General features: G+C 43.6%; 1 pseudogene; it reads right to left on the bottom strand.

Annotated features, from left to right (window-relative positions):
* Window positions 1-289: 289 nt before the first annotated feature.
* LOC123083476 (disease resistance protein RPM1-like) lies at window positions 290-5,131 on the bottom strand (annotated as a pseudogene).
* Window positions 5,132-5,624: the final 493 nt, after the last annotated feature.

Below are 5,624 nucleotides of genomic sequence, written 5' to 3' on the forward strand. Positions count from 1 at the left end.
CCCAGCGCCAGAGGCAAGTCTCGAGTACCACGAGCTCAGTAAAGATGAGCCTAGGAAATGCACCTCATTCATTACAATTGCCCTGTTCCCTCAGTCATAAAACTTCGAGATTCAGTAGAATCCCGAGGGTTTGTATGCGAGGTTCGTAGACAGGATCTTTTTTCAGTTTGAAAACAGAGCAAACAGAGCACCTGACAAGTTGAATAGCTATTGCCCTATTACAAGACGCATTCTTGGAAGCACTATCAATTTTCTCGCAATATGTCTAGATGTGATGCGGTACAAAAAGTAACAGCCAAAGATACAAATTGGGTAACATGTTAATATCAGTATCACCATTCGGATACAAATGGATGGTTGGACGGACGGAGTACTCAAGTTTAGATGATACACATAACCAAGCACATCAATACAGATGAGCAGTCAGAGATGCAGACATGAACGACACACATTGAGGAATCCAAGCAACAGATTACAAGGAGAAGAAGGGTAATTAAGGCAAATAAGGCTACAAGGAGAGGACCCGAGCACGAAGGACATGACCAAGACAGCCAGAATACATCAGGTAATCAGCTTCAAGCTGATGTTCTTGAGATTTGGATGCTCCGCATACTGCTTCTCTAACTCCATCTTCATCTTATTGATGCCTTCACCATCCATCCGAATTTCCTTGAGGTTCGTGAGAAATTGTAGCCCCTTCATCTCCAGGTATTCATCAGTTTGTAGCAGCTCGAGCTTAGGCATTGCGTCATTTTCAAACCTCAAAAGGTTGAGACTGGACGGGACCCAAAGCTCGAGCACCAGCAGGCTCGGGAAAGATGAGCCAAGGAACTGCAGCTCATTCATTTCTTCAATTACGGAGTCTCTCAGTCGTAAAACCTGGAGGTTTGCTAGCTCACCGAGGGTTTGTATGTCAACAACATTTTTCAGTTTGCTTTCATCTAGGTCCAATTTTGATAGACTCTGTAGGTGATGCATCCAATCCGGTACTCTGTATAGGTGTCCGGCCAACTTGAGGCTCTCAAGGTGTTTTGGTGGGAACAAATCCCCACCCAAACAACCATCTATATCATCTCCATGCACAGTCAAAGAACGAAGTTTGTTGTGAGCAGCAATGACAGACCAGAAATTTTTCTGGTTTCCCTTGCTGATACCAGCTACATGAAGCTCACGCAGCTGGGTAAGTGCACTGAACTCCTCTAGGACCTTTTCCTGCCCCCTTGCAACATTGACAACACCCAGATTTTGCATTGCCGTCAATTTTCCTGTCCCCCTTGGAGCTTTAACTCCATCCCTATGTTCACTGTGTACAAACACCCAGGCAGCGCGGTGCAGGTTGAATATATCATGCATGTTCAAGCCAAGTTCTGAACGTTGTGCACTCCAAAATGATTTGACTAGAGACAGCAAAAAAATGGCCTGCTGAAATACCAAAAGTCTGCAGCCTATGGACCTTTGAACTAACTCATAATCAAACATGGCATCCTCCTTTTCTGCGCCAATAGGAACACCGGTTGTACGGAGGTATTGTAGCTTGCGAAGCTTGGTGATAGTTGCTGGCAATTCATATATATGCGTGCCTTTGATATCCAGTGTTTGGAGGTGGCTCAAATTCCCAATAGAACTAGGAAGGTACCAAACGTAAACACAATTTCGTATAGAGAGGTATCTGAGGTGATGGAACTGCCCAATTTCGTCAAGATGGTGATTTCTGAACCGTATTGTGCCCTCCAAATCGAGGACCCGGAGGAACCTCATCTTTTCAGAGATGAAATACGGTGTCCACTCTCCATACACGGTCACTGATCTCACATGCGACAAGTCCAGCATATTATCAAACACATCTTTATCTCTTTTCCAATTGCTGCTAATGACAAGATGCCGTATCGGACCTTGTGTACTGCTCAAACAACATCCTTCCTCAAGTATGAAAACAAGATTTTCCTCCTTAGCCTTCGAGATGCATATTTCACGAATGATATCATGAAGCTGACAAGAATCAACTTTTCCACTATGATGGTTTACACCTTCTCCCGGCAAAATCATACTCCTCTCTAAAAGCTCATCAAAGTAGGTATCACCAACTTCTTCTGCTGTCATGCCCAACATCTCTTTGCAATAACCCTCTGCAATCCACCGCTTCACCAGACGCTTGCGCTTAATTATGTAGTCTTCCGGGAATATGGCCATGTATAAGAAACATGACTTGAGGTGGTAGGGTAAGCCATCATAGCTCCTCATAAGGACTGTCTTTATAGTCCTAAGCTCTGGGTTGATCTCCAACTCAGCACTAATACGGCCATGCATCTTCCTCCATTCAATAGCAGTTTTAGGCTTAGTGGCAAGGAATCCACCTATAGTTGATATTGTAAGGGGAAGTCCATCACACTTCTTTAAGATAAGTTTTGCTTGTTCCTCCATATCAAGGGCCAAATTAACCTTTCCTGCCTTGTCCTTAAACACCTAACATAGATATAATTTAATATTGTTAAGTACTTGGCTAAATAATAACTGTTTGAGAAAAAATATGCACTGTAGAGAAGACAGTCTATTGCATGGTATTATTTATCAACATATTTGAATGCAGATAACACCTATTGACCATGGTTGTCCTCTCACATTTCACCTTATTTCTTCGACAATAAAAGTGCATGTGCATTTGCTTATTGATTAAAATATAAGCAGGTAGCCAACCACTCAGTAATATGATGCAAAATGGAGGTATGGAGCGTAAGTCAGTAATCACATATCTTATGTCTCGATGCAAAAGACAAACGAATGATCAGAAATGTGTTTGAGACACGTTATAAAACTCTGAATACTATTGTCTGATGGCACACTCATGCAAAAGAATACCCTAAAAAAGACTCATCCAAACGGAAAGAGAAGACATGACATTTAGTAAAAGTACCTTTTTTTAAGAGATCAAGTGCAGCAGCATCTTTCAGACCTTTAAGACGATACATGTTGTTGTCTTCTCCTGCACAATGTTTGGCAACTTTTTTCTCCCTTGTGGTGACTATGACTATTCCAACATTTTTCAAGCAACTACTGACCAAATCCCATTCTGCAGTGGTTGATATATCATCAAGAACAATGAGGCACCTTTTATTTTTGAGACGGAGATTTAATTCTTCAACCAGCTCTTGAAGTCCCATTGTTGCTATCTTCTTCTTTTCTTCTCCAGTTGCTGTTGCTTCAGTAGGATCTTCTTGGACATCACTCAGTAGTTGCAAAGCTAAATTTCTGATGAGCACTTTAGAGTCGAATGGGCGCAATGCAGTGACCCAAGCACGCTTCCAGCCACCAAGCTGTTGGCTTCGGTAGGCACTTCGAATGAGAGTGGTCTTCCCAAGACCTCCCATTCCCCACACTGAGATCACCTTATTTTCTTGATTGTTTTCTGATTTACCAACTAAATTGATAACATGATCTTGCTCTGCTTCCCGCCCAGTGAACAACTCCTCAACCAGTATCTTTGTGATACTGCGATCAAGCTTCTTTACAGGAGTAGAATTATTAACTGTATCTCCACCAGTACACATTGGCCGTTGATTTTCCACCTCTATTTCACTTGTGGACTTTGATGGGTTGTCTTTAGTAGTGATAACTTTTGCCGTGCCTGAACCGGTCTCTGCAACAACTGGTGCAGGAATAACCTACAAATAAAGCAGATTTATAAGAATATTTATATATGTGTGCGCTAAAAAAATTAGATTTAGGACAAACTGCAATATACTAGCCATGCTTCCTTTTAGTATTGATGACATTAGCATCTACACAACTATCCTAACATTTAGTACCACTGGCTTCAAACGACTTCGCTATCTTTTAGTCTCTGCTAAGCACCTTTAGGATTCATATGCTCACCAAAACATACAGATGTCTAATTTATGAGGATCATTAAGCTGCTAAACAAGCAACGATTTTCACAAAACATGCACTGATAAAAAGAGTGTACACTGGTCACTTGATGAAGTATTACCTCCTGGTGAAACAGATAAAGTGCCTGATCTGATGACAGCTGCTTAAGCGCTGTTACTCGGAGGGGTTGGTCTGGGCACAAACTTGCAATTTCTGCTTGGCGTGTTGACAGTATGATTCTGCTACCTCTCTTGTTTCTCGGGAAGAAACTTTTGATGCAATCCCATTCAACAATAGTGGATAAATCATCAATCACAACCAGGTACCGGTTTTCAGTAACATGTGCATTAAACGCGCGAAACAAATCACCTTGCCCCATGCCTTCCATCTTCATCAGAACATTAACCCCTACAGTTGTCCCTTCTTGTGCCTTTCTGATTTCCTCTGGAGAATTTTCATAGAACTGCCTCATAAGGCTGTGAAGGAAAACTCTCGGGTCAAAAGGATGCATCAGCCTAACCCAAGCACGGTATCCAAACTTGTCAAACACTTGTTTGTCTTCATAGACCTTCCTGATCTCATTTGTCTTGCCAAGATCACCGCCGGTTCCCCACACCGCGATCACGCCAAGGCTCTCCGGTCCACTGGTGATAAGCTGATGGAGATCCACCTTGGGTTTCCCCTCCTCGACGGCGGCAAGCCTTGCTTCATTGATGCCAAACATTTCCGCGCTGGCAAGGCTGGCCTGCTCTTCTGCAGCAGCAGCAGCAGCAACAGGCTTGGAGCCAGATGTACCTTTCTTGATGAGGCGGTACCGCAGGTTTCTGCTGCTGACATCCTCAACCTTTGCCCTTAGCTCCTTCACTTCAATGGCGATGCGGCGTCGATCACATAGGTCACGGGGGATGCACCCCCAGATCGGCTTCTTCTCCGCGTGGAGGCCGAAATCCATAAGGCTGTCCTCCACCTTGTATGCCAGGTCGCGGACCTGCTGCACCCAGGTAATGAGTACCTTGTGTTGGCCTTGTTCCTCATCGGCCGTCATCAGGAATGACTGCATCATCTGCAGTTCATCCGTGATAAAGGTCACATCGCGCTCGACACCGAGCTGCAAGGCGATCTCCTCCGCGGCCTTGGACTTGGCATAGCCCAGTGCTCCATTCAGCACGGCCTTGCCGACGCTCACCGCTGTTACTTCCATTGTTTTTCTACCTCCCGACTATGAGTGGATTGTGAAGGAGGCAAATGCTTCTTCCTAGTCTAAACTGAAGAGCAGGCAGCAGATGATGGCTTGATAGGCGAGCTTGGTTGCAATGTCCAAAGCAAAAACAATAATAAAATTGGACAGACGTGACTGCAGATCTGAATCAAGCAACCTGATTATTTAACTGTTAAACTAGACATAGCTGTCAGAAGACTTGGGGATAGATGAGGTCCTACTAACTAATTAGGCGCTGCAGCTACAGATCTGAAAGTGATACACATTAATAAGTGGGACTTGGCAATCGACTGAGGTCATTATTAAGAAACTCGCTGATTTGATTACCAATCGATGGAGCCTCCGTTCACATAACCGAACATGGAACGTGTTGTCACGACAAGTTTGCAATCTATAGTCTACCAGCTGGACCGGGGGTAAATATAATTTTCAGGGATTGAAAAATCATGGGCTTTTTACAACTGTAAGAGCATTACCTAACCACAGTTTAAAATGAGGGAGGATACTGTTGAAATAGTGAGCAAATTTCGAATAGCTTTTT

The sequence above is a fragment of the Triticum aestivum genome, chromosome 4A (genome assembly GCF_018294505.1).
Source record: "Triticum aestivum cultivar Chinese Spring chromosome 4A, IWGSC CS RefSeq v2.1, whole genome shotgun sequence".
Classification (NCBI taxonomy): Eukaryota; Viridiplantae; Streptophyta; class Magnoliopsida; order Poales; family Poaceae; genus Triticum; species Triticum aestivum.